Genomic DNA, 24227 nt, shown 5'->3' on the forward strand with positions numbered 1-24227 from the left:
ATAATAACAAAACTAAACTATTTAGTTTAATTAAAATTAAGGCGATAAATGATAACAAGAAGACTGTATTTAAAACGATGTTCCTTAAATATTCCCACAAGCAAACGGATAAAAGATTTGTCTTATAATAAATTAATACGAACGGAAACGAAAAGCGCTTCTATAATTTCGTTGGTTACTTTGAAGTTCTTTGAAGTCAACGTAATATTTTCTCTATTGAAATTGCAGTGTATTTAAATTACGACTAACAAGCAATGTTGTTAAGAAATATCGTAAGTATAATTTGAATATTTTTTACAATTAAATTAAAATAGGCAAGGAAAAAGTATAATTTGTTTGAAATAATGTTAATGTCTGAAATATTAACAGACAAAGAGGTGATTTCAGGTTCATTTGAATTGTTGAAAATAAGATTTTAATTATTGTAGAAATTTATCTTTAAAGACATTGTAACAGTAATAGATAGAAAACTATCTTTACACGAATGCTACAAACAGCGTTTTAATAAAACTTTTGCATGAAAACTTAAAGAAAAATAAGGACAACAATAGTTTTCGTAGTTCAACAGATAAAACACTGACAACAGACATGCGCAAATATTCAAATGATTAATTTCGAACAGGACGTATCTACTCAATCGATTTTTTGAATTTTATACCTTATTACGTTGCAATGAGGTTCCGATGTTTAAAAAAATTTAACTATTTTTGTGTGCAACAGTGCAATAGTAAGCAATCGTGAAGATGTGTCCTAACATAATTCGCACATACGTGCAGTCGATGCACACAGTGAAATAAAACGTAATATGTACAGAATCGTACTAAGTTGTTTTTCGTATGTGTACGTACCCTGTGTATATACATTTTCGTGAAAGCAAGATAGGGCAAGAGAGGAAAACGTTAGTAGTAAAATCGGCTGAAACACCGGCCGGGAGTTCTGTGACAGTTGTCAGTATATTGTGAGGCACGGAGAGGGATGGTTGTGTCGGGCACGGTGAATTTTGGCGCTCGATCTCTCGATTTCCCGCGCATTATCCACCCACGTGGTTATTTACTTGAATGAATCAAAGGAATGAAAGTTACTGAACGGTAAAAGTTAAGACCGTGGTATAATGATTTTGTGTTTATGTTTAAAAACAATTATTATAAACTTATGACTGTGGCGTGCTGTTATTATTGTTGTCTTCGTTCGATTGAGGAAGTAAGTTTGCTTTATCGTATCAATAATTAATAGTTTATAAGAATACAAAATTATAAATACTATAAATATTATTCCTTAACACAAAAATTAAAGTTATTATCAAAACTTTTAAAGTGAAGAATTGTTTCTCAAGTTTATTGTGTAATAAAAATATACATTCTTCTTTTATCAATATAAAAAATATTCTTTAACTTAAAAAAAAACTTTTCTTAATATGTTTTTGTAGGTTTCATTTGTAATATGTATTGCTTGAAAATACTTTGTTCAAAATTTTTATATGCATCCCTGGGGGCCACTATTGTAATGTCTGAAATCCAAATCGATATAGTCGAATAAGCCGAAAAATAAAATCATTATTAGTGACTAACCAGTATTTCAATGTCTAAACCTAAAATGAACATAATTTGAAAATCGCATTATGTTTAAAAGACTAATTCTCAATGGTATCTTACGAAAAGTAAAGAACTTTATAAGGATTAAGATACTTTAGCAATGTTGGAAAATATAATATTTCTCTCTACCTAGCTCTATTTTATCATATCCATACATATAATAAAATTGGAGTGTCTGTTTGTAATATTAAAATAGCTCTTTTTTTACTCAATTCCTATGTATGTATACACGGTACATATATATACCAAAGTAATATTTTTTTACAATTTTTATGTGTCCGTCTTTATCTGTCTGTCTGTCTGTTTGTTCCGGCTAATCTCTGGAACTACTGGACCGATTTTGGCGGGACTTTCACTGGCAGATAACTTAAATAATTAGGGGTAACTTGGGCTACAATAATATTTTTTTTGTTAAATTCAAACGCGTAGAAGGTCGCGGCCAAAGCTAGTCTATAATATAATTTGGAAAGAAATAGCTATAAATATTAACTCAGTACGACGTCAAATGTTATATGATAATTTGAAAGGAAATTTACATAAAGAAATTACACGAAAGAGGGCGAAATCCTTAATAATGAGAGGGAAGGAAATTCTGCAGGAGGTAATGAAATAAGGATTTACGACATCCGTAGCACAGCTCTCACGTAGCACGGTGGCAGCGCTACGTTCACTCATTTTCCACGTGTAAAACTAAGTGCGTTACTTTAAATTACGATTTTTGTATATACCTACATATTCTCTATTTAAAATATTTAATTTTCTAAAAGGTTTCTCAAGACGTTGTCATGCTAAAACTTTTGAGGAACACTTAAAAAATAATTGTAACATTAATTTTAGTTTTTCCTACTCTATTTAAAGGTACGGGATAAAGTTGTTAAGCAATTTATCTATTACATTTTATTTAAATTTCTATATATCTGCTAAACAATTAACTTGTTTCACTAATCATATTTTTAATCGAAACAATTAAAAATTCATTTTTTTATTTAAAATAATATTTGGTTTCATTAATTGGAGCGAGCGGACAATGCAAGTTTTCTGCTTTTTACGTATAATAAATCTGCATAACTTATGAAGCAGCCTTTGTAAGGCAATTAAGATATAATTTAATAAGAAATGTTATAAATGGAGGAATATAAGTTTTTCATAATAATTGCAGAGTTCTCTTTGAAATATTTTTATAATTTAATTCCTATATTTGTAACTGCCAACTGTAGTATCATAAACGTCATTTGTATTTCTTGTCACATCACTATAAATTATTGATATCTACAGTAAGCCAATTATATAAACACTATAATAATATATTAAATTATATTTAAACTAGTAGTCACCCGCGGCTTCGCCCGAGCTTAGGGTGTTGCTTGTCATGTGTCAGGCAATAAAGTAGTCTATGTCTTGTCCTTTCTTGGAGTTTAAGTTTGCTTTATACCAACTTTCATCAATATATCATATTATGATATTAATGATATTAATATATCATTTCTAATATATATACATATGTCATAATAAATTACGATTATAGCTTTAGATAGCTATAGCGGTAATGGAATAAATTAAATGATACATTATTAATAACAATCATAATTTAATAATGCTCAATCATTTATGATATGAGCTATATATGCACCATAAATAAAAGAAAATTGTTTCTGTTTTAACTTTTCTGGCAATTTAATAAATTAAAATATTTTTTAAGTAATAGAAATTAATAATAAAAGATGAACTTTTATACTATAATATTTTTTGTTTATTGTTTTTTATTTATGTTAAAGTTAAAAACTTGCATCTATATTAGTGTTATATTATATTAAAGTTTTCATGTGTTTTATCTGTTATCAAAACGGTCTACAATTAAAAAAGTTCTTTCAAACCCTTAGACGCTGACCGATTTCAGTTTCAATTGGTACGATAAATAAAACTGGTTACAGCCGGTATTGGCTTTGAAGATGACATCGGTTCTATTAGAACTGTTATTACTTTCAAGCATTTTTACCCGATTATTGTTAAGTAAAGCATGATAATGCGTTTACACTGCATATTATATTATACTACATGCTTAAAAGTGTAACTAATTTATAAATATACAGCTAGGTAGAACTGTGCAAGCGCACCTGGGTAGTTGTTACCCACTCGTCAGATATTATAGAGTTGTATTCCGACTTGAAGGGCGAGTGAGCCAGTGTATATACAGGTAAGAGGGATATATCATCCTAGTTGGTGATGCATTAACAGACGGATCGGTCGATACATCTTTGTTTCGTATCTATATCATGAATAGTTACATATTGTATCGTAAATCATTATTTATAATTCTTTGTCCATAGTAATATCGGTTTTGGCATGTTAGAGTATTTCTTTGTTAAAAATAGGATTTATTCAATCATACACAATTTTAAAATTTTGAAATAATAAGAATTAATTGGTAATATATACGACGTTTCCGAAATTCTTTTTAACAACAAAGTGACAACAGTGACTGCTTAGTTTATATAGTGACTAGATATGGCCGCATAGATTTTCTCCGCATTAAAAAAGAAGTTATATATGGCCGCATATCCCGAGATCCTTGATTTAAACTACAAGTCGTATAAACAAAAGGTATTGGTTTTTTCCTTCGGAATATTTTCAGTAACGAGTCCGATGTCTAAAGATTAGAAGTGTATACAATCCATTGCTTTGCCACCCACGTAAAACCGCTTTATATAATTTCCAACCATGTTAGGTCACTTCGGATTAGGTGAGTAAGGAAATATGGAGTGCAACTGCATTTCGACGTGAAACATGCACTCTAATAAAACGCATGGGTAGTAGTTTGAAACAGATTTTTTTTTTTAAACGAAAGGTATACATAACTTAAACTAGATGGCGCTACTTGTAGCATGTTAAGTATTTAGTTACGATAAAAACAAAAAAAAATAATGTACATTTGAGTTGTCCTGCGTAGTTCTTTGAGATGAATCAAACATCTAATTAATAGTTAAACAATCCATGATAATGAAGCAACCGGTACAAATATATATATACATATATAATAAGATAAAATAGTTTTGAGAAGTCGAAATAAACACGGCTTAAATAATGTTGGTAAACATAGCTTATCAACGTTTGTAGATTACCGTAGCGTACAGTAATTATGGTAATACTAGCTAACCCCAACTTAGTATGACATTTATATGTAAATTGTACAATTTTCACATACTTAACTGGCCTATCCAGTGCAATTATATCTTGACAAGTATATATACCTTTATTGTCATCCAGTTTAATATCTCAATAATTGTTATGAATATAAGTATACATAATTCATAAAATAAACAAAATGTACGCTTTTGACATCCGTTATAAGGACATTCCATACAATCCCAAAAAAAATGTCGGTAACTCAACGTTAAAAAAAATTCAGAAAGACTTTGTATTTATTATTGTTTTATTCAAGCACTATTAAAATTATACCAATTGATAGAACGATAGATAGGAGAAGACAGTGATAGAATTATACCAAAGTTCACGTAAATACGCGAATATATCGTCAATTTTGTACTTAAAATTTTTTATTCATAAAATGTTTGATACACAAATAATACTATTCTTTCTCATTCAAACTATCCTAATAGTATAAAAGCAAAGCAAATACTTGATTTAAAAAAAATTACCAGTGTATTTTTATAACTTCATTGAGATCTTATGGGAGAGAGAATCATTATGAAAAAAATCCTGAGAAAGAAAATACAAGATTACATTTTGTTACATAAAATGTTATTGAAATATAACAAACTAGAGCTATGGTATACTTGATTTTTTAATTACTCTGTTTTATTACATCTTAATTTTAATGAAAATATGTTATTACATGTACGGTAAACCTTTAGATCCGGAAGGAATGAATGAAAAAATGATGTGAACATATAAAAATGGTATACTTATACTCAAAATCAAAGCGAGTTTTGGCACGGATCGAAAACTTCTTATCTAAAACCTCTATGCACATAAAATATTATTTTAAAATATAAAAAAAAACGTTCTTATATAAGAACAAACAGCACTAAAAAGCAAATAATGATAATAACAGGGTCAGCTCTCTTTGTTTACCCGTTTGGGCCTTAAATGAGCAATTTTACAATTTATTTAACGTGTAATTGAAAAATCGCTGAGCGCTATTGTAATTAATGATTTTCAAATACTGATTCAATTTTTTTTGTTAGAAAACCAGCTTTCACATTTTCTACTTTAAATGAAACGCTTTATATTGTGGTGTTCCAATATAAAGGATGACTGAACTCGAGTAATTACAGAAGCAAGGAACATGTTATGCTTCGTCTTACAAATGGAGGCACACTGAACATCGGTATAGCCTTAGCCTAAGATCAGACCCCATGAACACACGTGACCACTTATTAGTGAAGTCTACTCTCGTAGATCTTCATTAATTAAAACTGAAATGATTTACAAAATCACCCATTTCAACAAGTTGGTTGGACCAATTAAATTTTAAAGTGTAAAAACATCGAAAATCTAAAGTGTAGTATTTATACTACAGTTTAAATGGATATCCATTATGAAATGTTTAATAGATATGAAAAAAATAAGCTCAGTAAAAATAGTCGAGTGCTATTCAGCTCACTTCAAAACGAAAACATAGTTGGTAGTAAAAATGTCATTTGCACGTGCATTTGAGCTATTGTATACAGGGCAACAAATAAGATAAATATTAGTAGCTCTTATTTGTATGCGTATAGAGTCTAATATGCATGGAACTTTTGATGATGTTCACACTGTACAGAACAAGAATGCCTTTGTTTGAATGAACAAAGAGTATGCATTTACGCTCGTGCTTAGTTATGTACGTAGTAAATTTTCTGTGACGACAATGTGTTATCAGAACTTGTGCAATATTGGTTGTCATATAAATCAGATTGGCTTAACATGAATTTTGTTTTATTACAGTGTGTGGAAGTTTTATTATAAATTTAGATAACGAACAATGTGATGTATTACCTTTTTATCTATTTTTACATTTTCCAAACATTGCAATCTCCATTTTTTATTTGAATGGTGGTATGTACAGTGACTAATAATAATTAAAAAACACACAGACTTATCTATAAGTCATACTGATTTCAGATTAAGAGCAATCTTCATCATAGGATTATAAGAAATTAAGTCTTAAAGAAATTGGTGCCTTCCAATCTTTATGTTTACTAAATTATTCATTTTAGAATATTAAGGCAAATAAATAAAACCGCATAGCGTTCGAAATTAAGCAAACCTGTCACGTTGAAAACGTTTTTTTACTCTGAGCGAAGCCAACCTTCGCAACCAAATTGCTTATAAAGTTATTACTCGTTTATATGCAATCTATATACGTATATTTAAGTGGATCATTCCAAACATGTTTTTTTTAATTATTTTATAACGTGTCTTACGTTATTGCCGAATTTTTGAGATTTTCATTTCAACGGTCTGAAAATTTTCGAAGCGAGCAAACTGTTAAGAGATTTAAAAGTCGATATTTCGCGGATTTAACGTCAAAATAAAAATTCAATATGTGGGCACGAATGCAAAGTTTGCGTATAAATACTATATACCTATTAAGGATTTAAATGATAGAAATACTTATAATGCTTTTGGTTTCTTTGGTTATTAAAATTAGCTTATTGCATAATATCATGTATCAGTAACAGGAATAACTGTTACTTTTTCCATTAAATTGTTTTTTGCTATTTTTAATGATATATGTATATGTTAAACGGCTTAGTTTTAATAATAATTAATAAGATAGATAATATTGTCCATATGATAGATATCATAACGATTTATATGAATTTAAATGTTCCTAAACGTTTCGTATATTATTTATAAAAATTACTGCAATCAATAACGCAGATCTGCAGTGCAATTTCACGAAGTTAAGAAGAGTTATATTTCTCATGTTGAAATAAGTTTCTGCAGTCGAGATAACAAGTAAAGTAAAGGAAAAATCCGACGATACTTCAGAAAGAGTCGCAATCAGCTCTAGATAAAGTTCAAACCTGCTGGATGACAATCGAAAATTCTTGAAAGCACCTCAACACTATAGAAACGAACCTCTTTAGAGCTAGAATATTTGTTAGAAGCAGGAACAATGTAAAACAAGAGTGTTTCTTGCAGATTCCACAGTAGGCTTTATCTAAGACCGGTTATGAATTTTTATGTACAACATAATTTAGAATTTTAATATAAATTTTAAGTAATGCTCTAGATCGAATGGCGAGTGAGCCAGTGAATTAAAAGAACATCTTGATTTCGATAGTCCGCAATTATCGATGTATAAAAATAATAAATAGTTCTAGTTCTAAGCGTATATCATATATCATCCAATGACTTACTTAGCTATTTTATTTCAATAAAAAAGTTTAGAAAGTATTTTTAGAATGTAAAATAAAATACGTTATATTTAAAAAAAAAATTTTTTTCGTTCGAGTTTATTGGTTTTCTGCCAAATGTTAAAAATTGAAACGTTCAAGCACATGTTCGTATCATTTTACTCAATTTGAAACCTAAAACAATGTAAAACAAAACATTCTGACTATAGCCTATTGGTTCTGTTATATTTTTCGGAATGAATATATTTTATTTTATAAAAATAGACTAAGGAAATATAACTAATGGGTGAACAGTAAACTATTCACAGGCGTTATAATTTCTTACACAATACGCATTCTTATCACAATAATGATGTTTAAATGATTATATTCATCGCTACCCTTACTAAAGTGATAACGAAGGAACAGCTACATATAATTCAATCTAAATCAAAATTAATATTCTTAATTGTAGTAGGATCCTAAAAACACTTTTGAATCATTACGATATGGTAAAGTTTTGAATTCAATTTAGAATTCTCTTATTTTTCGGTAAATCTATTTCGAACTATCTATTCTGGAGAACCGGAAACGCAGTTGTTACTACTTAATGCTTTTTAATTTTAATATAATTTATCTTGTATTCGGATTGTCGGAAATGAAAACACCGTTACCTGAGAAGAACAGGCGTAAGTAACTCAGCGCATCTTTTTTTGTCAAATTTATTAAATACATATTTTGAATACGAATAGAAATAGCTGTGGTATCCCAAATAACATGTCCCGGGTAGTATGTTTTAACTTACACAATCATGTATCAGTCTATATTATTAGTATATAATATAACTAAGATTAATTGATAATTTATGTCTTTCTTAACAATTTATTTTTACACCTTTCTCAAAAAATACTACACATCAATGTAACTATATAAAAGTAAAAATAATGAGACATGAAAGTGCACAAGTGTGTGCAGAAACATAGAAGCAGTATCTATTTTGCCTACTCTAATAATAATCAATATATTTCTTTTTAAAATATAATATTTTTCATCGAAATTCAATTAAAAGAAAATTCAAAGGTTGTTTATATTAATGGATTTTTTTTAATAAATCAATTATTAAGTCACCTGTTCGATGTATCTATGTGATCTACCCTCTGAACGAAACGGTACAGAATAGGTGAATTTGAACAGAGTGTGGCTTTAAATCCGAGCAAGCGCTAAGTTTTCATGTGCTTCATTTGTATTTATAATTCAAATCTTGCTTAGAGAAGGAAAATGTTGCAAGGGTACCTGCATGAGTTGGTCGACGCTTTGCTTTTATGTTAAAGTAGTAGAGTACATATTATAAAGTAAAAGTAAAGTAAAGTAACAGCCTGTACATTTCCTACTGCTGAGATAAGGCCTCCTCTTCCGTTAAGGAGAGGTTTTGGAACATATTCCACCACGCTGTTCCAACGCGGGTTGGTGGAATGCACATGTGGCAGAATTTTGGTGAAATCAGACATGCGGGTTTCCTCACGATGTTTTCCTTCACCGCCGAGCACGAGATTAATTATAAACACAAATTAAGCACATATATATAGTTGTGCTTGCCTGGGTTTGAACCCGCCATCATCCGTTAAGGTGCACGCGTTCTAACCCCATCTCAGCCTACTAGCCAGCTCACTATTATAAAACCTATCAAAACCATCGATCGCATGGTAGAATTTTTGGCATGTTCATCTAGGTGTTATTCTACAGAAACATAACCACAATATCTTGTAAAAAAATGAATTGTCTCAATATAAAAACAAATATTTCTGATTTTATTTTTTGATATTTTTAATTCAGAGTTGCTGCTGACTTGGTTTCAATTTAAAAATAGATATATCAAGTAGGTAAGTCAAATACGGATAAAATAAATACGTTTTATTTTTGCCTTAATAATTTATAGAATTTAAAAAAAGACAAGTTATTTTTAAAATTATATTATTATTTTTATTTCTTTTAAATAAAAGTGACATGTATATGAAACAAATTTGCCCGAAATATTTTGTACTCATTTATATTTTCTGTAACAAAGATAGCATAGAAACGAGACGAAATAAACCCAAGGCAAAGATTTAAGCCGATCTCAGACCGCCCTGCTTCGCTACTCAGTATAAATATATGGATTATTCAGAAAATCGATTTCCATTTTCCACTCCGATAAGAAAATTGCTCCCATAGATTTAAGGAGATATAAAACTCGTGCGAGTCTTAATTATTTATATATGCTTTATAAACTACCAAACATTAAAAAAGTGAAACTCTGGCAGGAAATCTGGTGAAGGACGCGGGAAATCACTGGACATATTCCGGATGAGATGATGATGATAAAAAAGAAAAAAATATTGAGGTGAAAATAATATATTTATAAAATACGCTTGGGTGTTAAATAATAGATTGTATTAATATGTAACAAATAGTTTGGCCAGAGATAAAAAAGGCTCTTATTTTATTAATTATGCTTATCATAAATAAGAACTATCCTGTCGTTAGTATAAATATAGGCCAAAATAACTTAAAAAAAACAACAGAACTTTTTAATTTAGAGTTAGTGATAACTATAATATTAGATCTGTTTATGTTTATATTATATAAATTAATAATTAGAACAGTCAGAAGAGAGTATGCAGCAAGCAGTACTTTAGAGTAATTAATCTTGGTAACTAAATAAAAAATAAATTATTTTAATATGTAAAAATATTTATGTTTAATTCAATTAATTAGAATCATTTTTAACTTCCAATATCTACACCCCTGTGTTTACCCAGGCATGTCACGTACAAATCAAGATTAAATTCAGAGCGAATTGAAATCGAAACAATCTCAGAATCAATCAAGATGCTCAGGATCATTAAACTTAATACAGTGTCAGTTCAGTAAACGCAGGGGACCTCGGGTGTTGCATAAATAGGGCTAAATTGGACTTCTCCGAAATTCAGCCACATACTGACGCCGGACTAGGTCCTTGGGGACGGGGTGGCGGGAGGAGGGGACAAAGTTAGGAACTTCAGAGTTTGCATTGTTGGTCCGACCGCTATGACTGGGACTAAATTCACATTGGGATTGAATTGGACATAACGTTCCCGCTATCGCCGAATTAAATCATCGACATTTGCTTATATGGATAGTGCTATTTTAACTTTTGTTGTGAACTTTTATGCTTCGAATAGTCGGAACTTTTTAAACGATTTGTATGGACTCGGATACATTATCTGTTGTTAGTCATGTATCAAATAAATAAACGGTATAGTATAGTTTATTTTAGGCAAATATATGATAAAGATTATAAGTACTCGTTATTTAAATTTTTCTATTTGATTCTTTAGAGTACAAGTACGAAATGGCTTATGGTAGATTTCACTTCTTATTAAAACTATTCAATTCATTCAAACAGCAATGTTTTGATGTGAGCTAATTTCGTCATTGTACTGTTATTTCTAGGTAGGAATATTGTAAAGGTACGTTATTCCGAGAGGTCAATCTGTCACATTATATACAATTAATGTTGTCATTATGTTAACATAGTTTGAGTTGATCTTGTAGATGTCGGGAAAAATTTGAAATCCCAATTTTGATCATCACTTATTTTCGACCGACTTCGAAAAAAGTAGAAATTAGATACTTTCTCAAAGTATTTTTATATTACATACATACGCAATAAATAATATTACATACATATATTACATACGCAAATTTATTTTTAATGATGTCGTTTTAATGTTTGGTAAAACTGTTGACTTTGATCATATTATTGTATAGTCGAATGTCTAACAAACGTCGGAAACAATCGTGGCTATCAGATATTATAAAACTTTTAAGAGAGGCGACACTTTGGTATTAAGCAATCGCTTTCTAGACATGTCAAATACATAATATTTCAATTATAAACTAATACATTTATACTTAAAAACAACGAAATTCTCTTCGAGATATCGCTTACAAAACGTATATTTTTTAAATCAATGAGTGTTAATTCTTAAGACCTATAATGAAAAAAAGATTTTGGCTCTGATGACGTCATCTATTCGTACGTCTAACTTTCCTTTTAACGTTAGAAAAAATAAAAATAAGGATTCGTATAAAGACTAAGTATATTAACTATTTCAGAGAAAAACTCCAACCAATAAGTAAGTTTTCGTGTACTAGCCGAGTAATTTCTATAGAGTGAGTATATTTAAGTAATTTAAGCACCGAATTCACGTGAAAAACACTGTACTCAATATATAAAGGTTTATTTATTGCACACTCACTCCGGGTTAATGTAGAAATTTCCTGTTAAAATGTTGCACCCACGGCTACGCGAAGTTATTTTACATACCGTTTATGCAAAATACGTACGAAATTAAAAAAAAAAAACGCTGATAATATTTTACTTTTCATATTCGCTACTTCAAAAGTTAAGCAACTTTTCACCGTTAAATATAAATTTCCGTACTTATTTGGTTTATATTTCCAACAGTTTGTTTATATTGATGTACTAAATAAACAGACTATTTCGGTTAATAATGGAACTGTTTCTGAAACGTATGCGATAATAAATAATAAAACATATGGCTTTTTATTTATTTTAAGTATCGAAATAAATAATACCATTCAAGGAAATACTAATCATCCCTTACCATGTCGACTTATAGCTCACCTTGAAAACTAAATTGTTATATCTCTTGTATTAACACCGAATCAATGAAATGTATGTTAAAAATAACCGGCAAAGAACGCTACGAGCTATTGCTATTAAAAATACATATATATCAATCTACACTGATAACAGATAATACCTCGAAGTAAATATTTATTAATAATTTAATTCTCATCACAAACACAAAACAGAAACACAGTTATTCAACATTATCACAAACCGCTAAATGGGCTTAGAAATCATTTTCATCTAGTCATTTACATTGACAATTATCTATGATATGAGATACTGCTTGACAACGCAATCTAGATAGTCATCAGTCCTTTTCATAGAAGAAGATTAAATAAACATTCAAGTAGATAATAAATGAAAATTTAATTAAATGTATTTAATAACATTTAATCTTTGGATTTATCCTACAATCTTTATGATTTAGGTTTAGTATAGTTATTTACTCGTACGAATCGTATCGTACGAGTATCTAAGAAATTCGAACAATGATAAAATAAAATGTACTTCATAAGTAATTTGAACAAAACTCCCGTTAATAATTAACTTATATCTTAAAATATATGAATCGATACGTTTAATGTTATTTTATATATTTTCATCTATCTCAATGTGTCTATAAAAATCTCCTCTAATAGTATACTTATGATGGATTAGAAAGGTCGCGCCTGAACTTTGTTGGAACATCTTAAATCACTTTAAGGTGGAGTTTGTATATGTTTCTTAACAACAAATAATACCGTATAATTACCTTGAGCATTTAATTAAATGTTATATGTGAACAAAATGAACATAAACTTGTTTAAAGTTGATGAATTAAAAAAAAAATTTCTATTGACATTATTTTTTTAACATAAATTATTTGAAGAACTTTAACAACACAATTATTAATTTACAATTATATTCAATAGATTATAAAAACGGTAAAATGGTTAGTATTAATCTACGAATTTTTCCTTAAGTTTTTTTAATACTAGAAAAGATAGTGATTAAAAAACGGAACAATCTTAGTCGTGCCAAAATTTTAGTCACTCCTGTCGAGTGGCGTGGCGCAATCGCGTGGCAATAGCATACATTGTTGCTTCCAATGTATTGTTGTATGCACCTGCGAGTTCCCATTCCTCTTGTTCAGAACTAGAACACACGGACCGCGTCTTTTCATTGCAATTGTATTGCATCGTATTGTCTCGTTTCATTTATTCAGTGCTATGGTTTGGTGACAGTTTCGCCTTTCTTAGCTTGTTTATTGTAGTATAATATTCGGGGGTTTTAATGCTATTCATTTATGTATGATGTGACTTATTCGAGTCCTTAAAACTATTGTTCTAAAGGTAATTCGGTTCGCGTGATAAAATCGATTCGATTTATATAAAACAATTGAATGATATTAATTTAATAACAAATATGTCGGTATCGTTAAAGCAATATTATTATTTAGAGTAAAAAGCAAATTGTAATAAATTACGCTTCGTATGCTTAAAACCATGCTGGCACTGATAATCACAAGTTATATTAGCATATTGTCATTCGCTTGCGGTTTCGCTCGCATTTTAGAGGTTGCTTGTCAGTTTTAGGATATAAAAACCGAATGTCTTTCCATGGAATTTAAGTTTACTTCCTACCAAGTCTCATCGACTTCAGTTCGAACTTCAGTTCGACAGAAGTTCGACCATAAAAGAACAACAGACAGGATAGTTACTTTTGTATTAATAATATGAATATAGGTTATACTATAATATTACCATTGCTACTGTGTCACAACATTCCGTACATAGAGGCCTAAGCCTATTCTTGTCATCAATTCGTATTATTATTCGTTAATGTATTAAAAACTTTTTCGTAACATAAGCTCTTTATCAAAATAATGGAAAATCTTTCTCTTTCCAACTGATTAAAACAAGATGCATCCAATACCTTCTACGTTATTTAATAATTTTTAACAATTGTTGGTAAGTAAGTTTTTTTTGGTGGTAATTTTAAAACTAAAGTTTTTTCCCGGGTATTTTGTGCAGATTTATTAAAGTGTATTCTACGAACAAATATCAAAATTTCGATTGATTCTGGTTTGAATAATGATTCATCAAGCAGAATTATAAAGTATGAATAAAACTTAATAATTTTTAGTTCTTCTTTTTATTGCAGTAATTGTTTTGTGTAAGCTATATACTTAGTATTGTTGTGTTCCGGTTTGAACGGTAAGTTAGCCAATGTCACTACAACCACTAGAAATATAGCTCTACAAGTTCCGAGGTGCCGCATTGGCGATTACCTATATCATATTGGGGATCATATTGTGGCACTATGTAATCTATAAAAAAATTACGATTTCTATAAAGTCCACTTTGGAACAGAATAAATTTTAAAGTGCTAGCTTAAAGTATAAAATGCTAACGGGTAAAATAAAATAAACGTAGATATAATTTTCCAAGAAAATATTATTAGACTTCACGTAATGAAAGGAAAAAAGACTTCTCCTTCACTTGAATAATTAGTTATTTTGATAAATACACTTCGCGTTAGTTAATAGGTGGAAGAAAGATCGCGAAAATTTATCGTTCTTTTTCAACGTAAATATAAGCGAAGTAAATCTTTTGAAAATGATATATACAGAAGTTATCTTGAAATATATTCCAAATGTTTAGCGTTTATTTTATTTAATAATAATAATCTATGTACTTGACCGTAGGGTCAATATATTGATCTATGATATGACTTTCTTGGTAGAACCGACATTCCGAACTGGTGGTACCTTTAAAATGATTTTCAAAGTCGCAAGAATTCTGACTAAACTACTAAATTACTTCAGTAAAGTATAGTTTACATTTAATATTGAAAATATATATGTAATACAGCATCAATAGCGTAACAGGTAACAGGTCATAGCGATGTGTAATCGTAGGATCGTTCCTGACCCCTTTGACTATGTCGTAACCACTCCTAACACGTGATAAACGTAAATAAGGTAAATAGGAATATTAGTAATTCCGTTATTGATTTGGGGCATTACTATTGTTAAAAAAAAAAAAACTTACTATCGGAATAAAATTCTTTAGCACAGCTGTTAAACATTGATGTTCTGTTGACTGTAAATGTCCCACTGTTGTTTTAAAACCGCCTTTCTTATCGAGGTGAAGGTTTGCAGCCTATTCCAGGGTTCTACTTCAATTCCATTTTATAGCCAGATTGCCGGATTCTAAATACTCAAGTTTTCTCAAAAAGTAATGCTTAAACATCGATGTTAAGAGTAAACACAAGGATATGAAAATTAAGTGCATATCCGGCCTTAAGCCAGCAATCAGCAAAACATCAGAATTGTACGAAATACCTACAAGAATTTTAACGAATTGACAGTGCTTTTCCTATCAATCTTTTTGAGATTGATACGGGAGCTATACCTATATGTTTTTACCTGCAAAAGCAAGTATGATTCTTTGTATTGCTCTTTTCTTGTCCATTTTTTCTAAAATGTGTTTCAGATTTGACCCCAAAATATTTTATTTCTAAAGTTTAATAAATCTGCACGAAATTGTTAGTTAGTAGAACTGTTTATCTACAAAGGGTAGGAAATGTACGGCATTGTATTAATATATTTTTTTTAGTAACGCACTAACTGCATTGGTGTTTTGATTATATCCCACAGTTTTGAAAACATATATTTTCCTTTACACATGTGCCCTGTCGTTAACAAACTAATCCGAGCGTAGTGTATCAAATGGCACAAAGCTGTGGTCACACGGGATTCAAGCGGCTGTCCTCTCATCAATCATTTTGATATTGCGTGACGCATCAACTTGCGACCCGACTGAGCATCCACGACATTTCTGTTTACATGTTCGTCTGGATTAAATTGACCGCCTACGGAACCCGAGTTGAGGGTTAAGTCAATAGGCATTACGTTAATGAAAACCTATTTGAGCCTCACAGAAAAAGGTTAGTATATAATTTTTGTGAGATGCGTGGGTGGACATACTCGTACGTATTATTTGAATAATTAATTGTGTTATAAATAAAAAGGTACGTGAACGACTTTTTTATGATATTAAATTATTGTGCAATATAAAAGATATTATCTCGTTAATGAGTATAAGTTAAATTTATATAAGAAAATGAATAAAATTATTGTGAATGTTTGCACACATTAATTTTTATGTTAATATTTTAACGACAAGGTGCAAATAAAACATAAATTATGTACTGAATTTTTCACGTTGAAACGTTTTAATTTTGCTTTAATTGTTGCGTTTTCTGATAATAAAAAAAAGAAAATAACAAGTAAAAATTAAGAAAAAATAAATATAAAAAACTTATATCAGGAAAACACTATTAACTACTCCGCCTCACTGTCAGAATAATTACCAAAAGTACAGTATATCCCATTCGGGGCCCCGTAAGACTAGGGGGCCCTGGGCACGTACCAAATTTGCCGTTACGTTAAAGATGGTACTAGTTTTTTTTGTAAAGAGAACCACTGACTCCTATCTAGTTGAATCTCTGCATAAATTATTACCGTGAAATTAATTCTACTTGCATGATTATTTAGTATGTGAATTAAATCGCGTGGGTGGTTAAAGTTAATCTATTAATAGTAATTAATAGTTTCTATTTATAGACTTTAAAATGTATTGGTTTAAAAAAGGGAGCCGTATTAGAGTTATCCTTATTGAATTATAGTGTATTTGTAATTAAAGTATGATTTAAATCCGCCATGCATATATTTTATATATAAAGAAAAATATACTTTTCAATATACTGAAAATTCTTGATCTTATCTTATTGAACCAGAGAACACTTACATGTGATATTTATTACTGTTGAATGTTGATTCCTGTAATCTAATTTATGAGATATAAAATATACATAATGTATATTTATAAAGCATGATGGAAAAGTAATTTGTAAAGTGGTCTACCCAAGTAAATACAGATAGATTAAAAAGTGGATTTCAGAAACACTAAACGAATATCAAAATAAATATGTATACGGAAATATAATATTTAAATTACTATGTTTTGTATTTCGCAGAATAAAAACAGTGGCTTACAGACACACAATCGAACAATAACTTCAAACAATGTTTTTTTTATGCGAAATTTACTTTTAATATACTATGGATATTTTATTTATTAATATATTGAAAACGTTTACTGTGCCTTGCCTAGTTATACGTAGACCGCTAGGTATCACCACTGATATTCTACCACCGACCGGCAAAACTTTGTACCGTGTTCGTACAGAGCAAGACAGAGCCAGTGAGCAACAACACAATACAACAACTACAACAATCAGTAGCGTATCTTAATTCCCATATCCTGATTTGGGAACCTGGTACTACCTGGTGTGGTACCAGGTACTGCCTGGTACGTTTGCCCGTCCATCTAAATATAACATTAAAAAACAGTTTTGTGTTATATGCGTTCAAAGAGTTTTTACTCCAAACTTAGATATATATCTTCTCCAATATCAATTAGTTTTGAACGTATCAGTTAGCTCAGAACGGAATGGCATGTCAAGCGTACCCTCACAAGTTTGTATCTACTTATAAACTCGTTCACAAAGCAAATACTTGTGAAACACGCACATTCCTTTTAAATAATGAGTGTATCGTTAAGTTTACTTCAAATTTGAGTAGCTTTAAAGGTTAAATTAAAAACGTAATTTATTCACAATTATTAATCGAGATAATTTTGTTCATTTGTAACTTATTAATTGGTCACATCATGCTTTTGTTGGATTTAAATACGGAAAGAATGTTTTAAGAACTCACTACTCAATTTATCGTATTCAGTTTGATTTATTTAAATGGTATTCGTTGAAGCGAACCTTATTTTTTTACGAAGCGACAAGACAATGTTTGTTTCTCATCAATTATATCAGAGTTTTCGGAATAGTGCTATACAAATAAGTCGTTACAGTAAGAGGCTTAGTTGTGGTTGCCACAAAATAATAGTTACAGTTACAGAAAGTAAATATTTTTGTGTGTGCTTAGGTAGGCGGACGGACAAAGTTGAACGAACTAAGTTATTATAACAATTGTGCCTATAATAACACTAATCACTAACCTTCAAACTGGAACACAAAAATACTAAATATTTCTGTGTAGTAGTAGAAAGGTAGAATATATGTAAAATATATAAAGGTTGACGAGTGGATCTACCCAACCTTGCACATTGTTTCACTACCAAGAAACTATAACCAAATAAATAGTTCTTTGAATTGTTTTATTCTATATTGGAACTTACGACAGTATGATTATTTATTGCTGTTTGGTCGAAATATTATAATATAAGTGATAATATCGAAACATAAAATATGGTAACCAATCATGTACCAAAAAAAGCGAGGAAACCTGCATGGATGAAATTATAGTACATGGGTATCCATATTCCACCAACCGGTGCACTAGCTTGTTGGTATATCTGTATAGTTTGTGTTATGTTTCAAACCAATTCCTTAAAAATTAGAGGAGGTCGTAAGACAGTTAGTTAGCTAGTAAATAGAGAGTTACAGAAGTTCCTAGCTTTTCCTATTAAATTTAAAACTGTCCAACTAATATTTACGTTTAAAAAATCGTTTCAACTTTTTTTAGGAGATGTTATAAATGTTATAATCGATAGATACAGAATATTTATGTTGCGATACTGATATGCGGTGCTCCCGGAGCCTTTACGGTCTGAAATAGAAATGGGGAAATTCAAATAAACGCCACAACGAGCGGCTCTGAGAGGAATGGATTTAGATTTGTTTTACGGAATGTGAACAAAAATTGTTTAATATTCACGTTGGATATAGTAAAGGAAAAGAAGGCTTCACGATTTTACACCAATGCTTAGCGTCGGGTATTCAAATAGAACTGTCAAATTCAATGAGATTATATCCAAATTTATGAGTTATTATGATAATAAATAAGTAATTTCCCTGTTTACAATATTTCGTGAAAGCGCATCTGGTACCTTCAACTTATCCTATATTAATTGTTGTGTTAAAATTTGTTTAGTAAGTGTACAACATACTCATAGATTTTTAGTTTCGTAACTTCGTAGTGCGTTGGCAATCGAAGAGGAGATTAATCATCACTCAGTGAACCGAGGAAATATATTTTGTAATAAATATAACCTGATTGCTCGTTTATACATAAATTATTTATTCTAAATAGTGCAGTAAAACGGGTACTAAGCAGTGTTTACAATATTATTATAAGTCTTTTAAATATGTATAAATGAAATTACCCACGTCGGATATAAATTTCCTTTTTTAGGGTTTCATCAAAATATCCACAGGCACAACTTTCAAATGGAGTTATTGCTAATTAGTATAAAATGTCCGTTCCTATGTGAATAAATTTATAAACATAGACTTTTTATATGCCTTATTTTAATGTATAAGGATTCAATATGACTTGCAAATTAACCTTTGCTCAATTTTTAAGCTTTGTATTAAAAAAAAAGTTTTTATGAATACCTTTTCCTGACCATAAAAAACATTCCGATTCAAAACTTTGTTTTGTATAATCCGCATGAATTATACATACATTTTTTCCTCTGTGTTATCTCACTTTCCTAAATTATTTTATTATAAAAAAAATATGTCTTAATATTTATATCGAATAGAAATAAAAATGAAAATAAAATATACCAGCGTGTATTTGTTCAAATACCTAAATATTAGAGGTACAATATTTTCGTATACAACGGTGACAAATTTTTATTTTTACAAACAGCGCTTTTTGCTCTGCATTTTGGACGTTCGAAACAAATCCAGATCACTGCTTTTCAAAGCGTACCTCACAACTATATAAAAGTAAAAAGCAACGTGTTAGTGCCCACTATTGGGACAGTACAGCTGGCAATTATGTCATGTCAAGAAATATGTGTGCTGCCTAAAATTATCAAATGCTTCTTAGTTTCTTTTTTGACGATTCTTGATTCGCTCAACGATATTGTAAGCACAGGAACATTAAATTCATGCTTGACTTGTCAATAGTCTTATTTCTTTTGGATTAAATAATTATTCATTTATCAGATTTAATTTGACCTTGTGTTTTTTACGTATAGTATGTAACCCTGTGTATATCCTATATATGTATTAAATCGTATCTTAATAACAGTGATGTCTTCGGTTAATTAAAATAGGCAATAATTACTAATAGCATTAATTTGAATAACATCTACATAAAATGAGGTTATAAAATCACCTTTGGATTTTAATAACCCATTACTGAAATGAGCAAATCTTTATTTTTACAAATTGTATTGTAACTTTTCATTTACAGCCTGAATAAGATTTAAATGAGACATTATTAAAATAAGGCATTTTTTTGAATGAAATTAAAATAAAATATAAAATATTATATGGCGTAGCATGAAGAAAAAATTTGAAGTATTTTATTTTACATCAATGTGGAATTGATCTGAAAAAATCTGATCTGATTTAAAAATTGAATTGATAAAATATATAATATTTTATCTTAAAACTTAAAACTTTATTACATCATTTAAGGATCAGAATAACGTTTGTTGCAACTTACTTAAAGTTTAGTTATTCAGGTTTCATATTAGCTCTAGTACAATAATACTCTTAAGTTATTAGGAGTACCTACAAATTGCATAAAGTAGGGAACAAAGGGTACCTACGTAAGTTGAAATACTATTAACTGAACTTTGCTTCTAATATACTAAAGAAATCAATTTAGCTTTTATTTGTGATCCGACAAAGTATTTATAGTATTTTTTGTATAAACATTATTTTTTGAAAGTGTCAATATTAAAAAGAGTCAGTCGGTCAGTGGAACAAGAGAGGTAGCCTTGCATAGCGCATTCCTTCACGTGACGATTTATGCCAGTTCACTTTACTGTAAGCTGCGTATAAGAAATTAGTTTTAAAATTAAATTTCACTTAAACTTTTAAAATCTTAGCAACCATGGATGTGACACGATTTTGAGGCAACCTAACTTACAGTTACCTACTTTTGTATAGTACTATTAAGTTATTACCAATATAAATTATTTTAACTCTAAAGCAATCAAAATATTGATTTTATCAAATATTTTTTTATAAGAACTTCTGAATCCTAATATGACAGGATTGTATGAAATGTAAAGCTAACACCGGCTTGGGATGTCTACCGATAACGAGTTAGGCAGTCGATACTTACTCTTTTTCTCAAAGGAAATACATAGGTGAACTATACAAGATATTTTTACGTCATGTATGGAAACGACTTCTGGAAAGGAAGACGTCTGAATGGTATACGATGTTTATCTACTTTTATTTTGTAATACCTTAATACAAGTCATATCTGTTAATATATTTTTTAAAATAAGTTATAAAAATCCGTGGAAATAATAGATTACTGCCATGTATTTTTTTTTTCAAAAACCAAGGCTATAATTTCGATTAATATCAAAACCCTTGAACCGCATTCCGCTTACATTGAAATGTACATATTCTCAAGTAATATATCAAATAGAATAAAATTGAATAGAATCCGATAAAGTAACACTGAAAAGCCGCTTTGCGTTCGGTAGCCGTGAATGTAAAGGGGAAACGTTTGTGTAAAAAGCGACTACGGTAGTCGCTATTGTAAGGTGAACATTAGGTTGATTATTCTATGGGAATATACTATACAGAACTATTTAATAATTGTAAAATTTATTTATTAATATAATTAATAACATTAATTCATTTTCAACCGACTTCCAAAAGGAGGAGGTTATCAATTCGTCTGTATTTTCCTTTCACAAGTGGAGGCGAGGTTATATTTTTGATGATTTTTGCACCACTACTCCAAGGGTCAAGCGTTTCGACAGCTAAACGAATAATTAATAATTAATTACATATAACAGAAATGCTCATACCAATTAAGTTTTTTTAGAGCGTTTTATAACAAAGAAAGTGTAAAAAGTTTTAATGGATTTAATTTTAGGTGTTCGTTGAATTTATATTTTACCCTGATTGTGCTTGAAATACTTTGAACAGACAAGTTGACATAAAACAGCGATAGAACTTTCGTTACTAACCCTTAAGATGAAATAATTATTTGTTTATTAAATTTTTGTTATCTTATATCAGTAATAGGAAAAGGACAGGCTATTTTCAATCAATCACCTGCATAATGTAAAGCATGTAATAGACTAATTCTAACACATCTGAAAACAGTTTTACTATTTGGTGGAATCCACTCTGAACCTGTACAAAACTATTCTATTAAAAATAATTCTTTTTTTTTCTATCTATACGATATTTTAAATTTAATGTTCTAATGTATTTCATCGAGTGATAGATTGAATTTGGAACACACTTGAATACATTTAGCATATCGCATAGATTCGCAACATATAGCGTAATATAACAGGTAGAAATTAAGCCTTAGCCCACAGTTGCAGTTGTGGCGTCGAACAAAAAAAGACGTGATGGTGATAGAAATGACACAACGAATAAAAGAGACTTTTTCATCGTCACCTATCGTGAGATGGGCGGTTTTAATATATTTTTTTTACATGTTATTTCATACGGAATGATGTGAATGTGGAATATGTTTAGTTATAACGAGATGCTTTACTTGAAACTTTATCCGTATTTTTAATGTAGAGATACATCTTTTTTTGTTTCGTCAATTGTCTTTCAACCTATGGTAACTTAACTCAGAATAAATGCTATGTCCTGGGAATACACTAAAATATAAAAGTTAAGATCATTATTTTCAAATATTTTATTTTAGTAGGGTTTAAATAAATCGTTCTTGTGATTATATTTTAAATATAAAGTACTATCTTTTATAAATAATCATATATCTCTTAAATTTCACATATAAATAATATACGAATAAAAGGAAGATAAAGTTGACGAAATTCACTAAAATCAGCTTAACGTGCTTACATAAGGATTTAGCAGTGAGCAAATATAGCGCTCCTGAAGAAAATCCAAAGCGACAACATTCAGAATCGTAACAGCAAATAATAATTACAGAATATATAACGGCCTCAATATGTATCTTCTATTTAAACATACAAAAGTGATGACGTAAATACATCTGGCATATCCAGATACATTACGCCAGATAATGGATGACACAACAGGAATATTGATGTAAATTTACAATACAAAATACATATTGGTGGTAGATACCACCCATTCATCATATTATGCTTTTACCGTCAAACGGGAATACTTTGTATTGTAATGTTTCAGTTAGATGTCTAAGCCAGTGTTATTTAATCAATGGTATGAAATTATAATACATACGATTAAAAAAGAAATAGTATTTCTTTTTTCTTTTCCTCGCTATCAAATTTTACTCCCACTCACAAAAAAAATAATAACTCAGAAACTTAAGAATATGCTTTAAAATAAAAAGAAATAGGTGTTTTAAAAAATGTTTTCGCATTGCGTGAATGTGTGACTTCTCGATTTCTTGTAAACAGACTAGACTATAAAACAGCATTACTAAAAATAAAAAATATATAATTAAATGAAATATAATTCCATTGCATTGCAGTTTCAATGAGATTAAGCTATTATAATATAATGACGCGGTAAATTTTAATATACACGTAATTAGGTTCGATTTTACGTATTTTGCGCAATAATTAAACGGATCACATAATATTTCATGAC

The 24227-nt window shown here is 29.6% G+C and overlaps 1 protein-coding gene across 1 annotated transcript in view; it reads left to right on the plus strand.

Annotated features, from left to right (window-relative positions):
* The first annotated feature begins 865 nt into the window (after window positions 1-865).
* LOC124535316 (lachesin-like) overlaps window positions 866-24227 on the plus strand; it is a 110444-nt gene continuing 87082 nt past the window's right edge. Inside the window, exon 1 of the mRNA XM_047111502.1 lies at window positions 866-1200. The gene's annotated coding sequence lies outside the window, so the exon portion shown is untranslated. The remainder of the gene's footprint in view (window positions 1201-24227) is intronic.

Source organism: Vanessa cardui, chromosome 14, assembly GCF_905220365.1.
Source record: "Vanessa cardui chromosome 14, ilVanCard2.1, whole genome shotgun sequence".
Classification (NCBI taxonomy): Eukaryota; Metazoa; Arthropoda; class Insecta; order Lepidoptera; family Nymphalidae; genus Vanessa; species Vanessa cardui.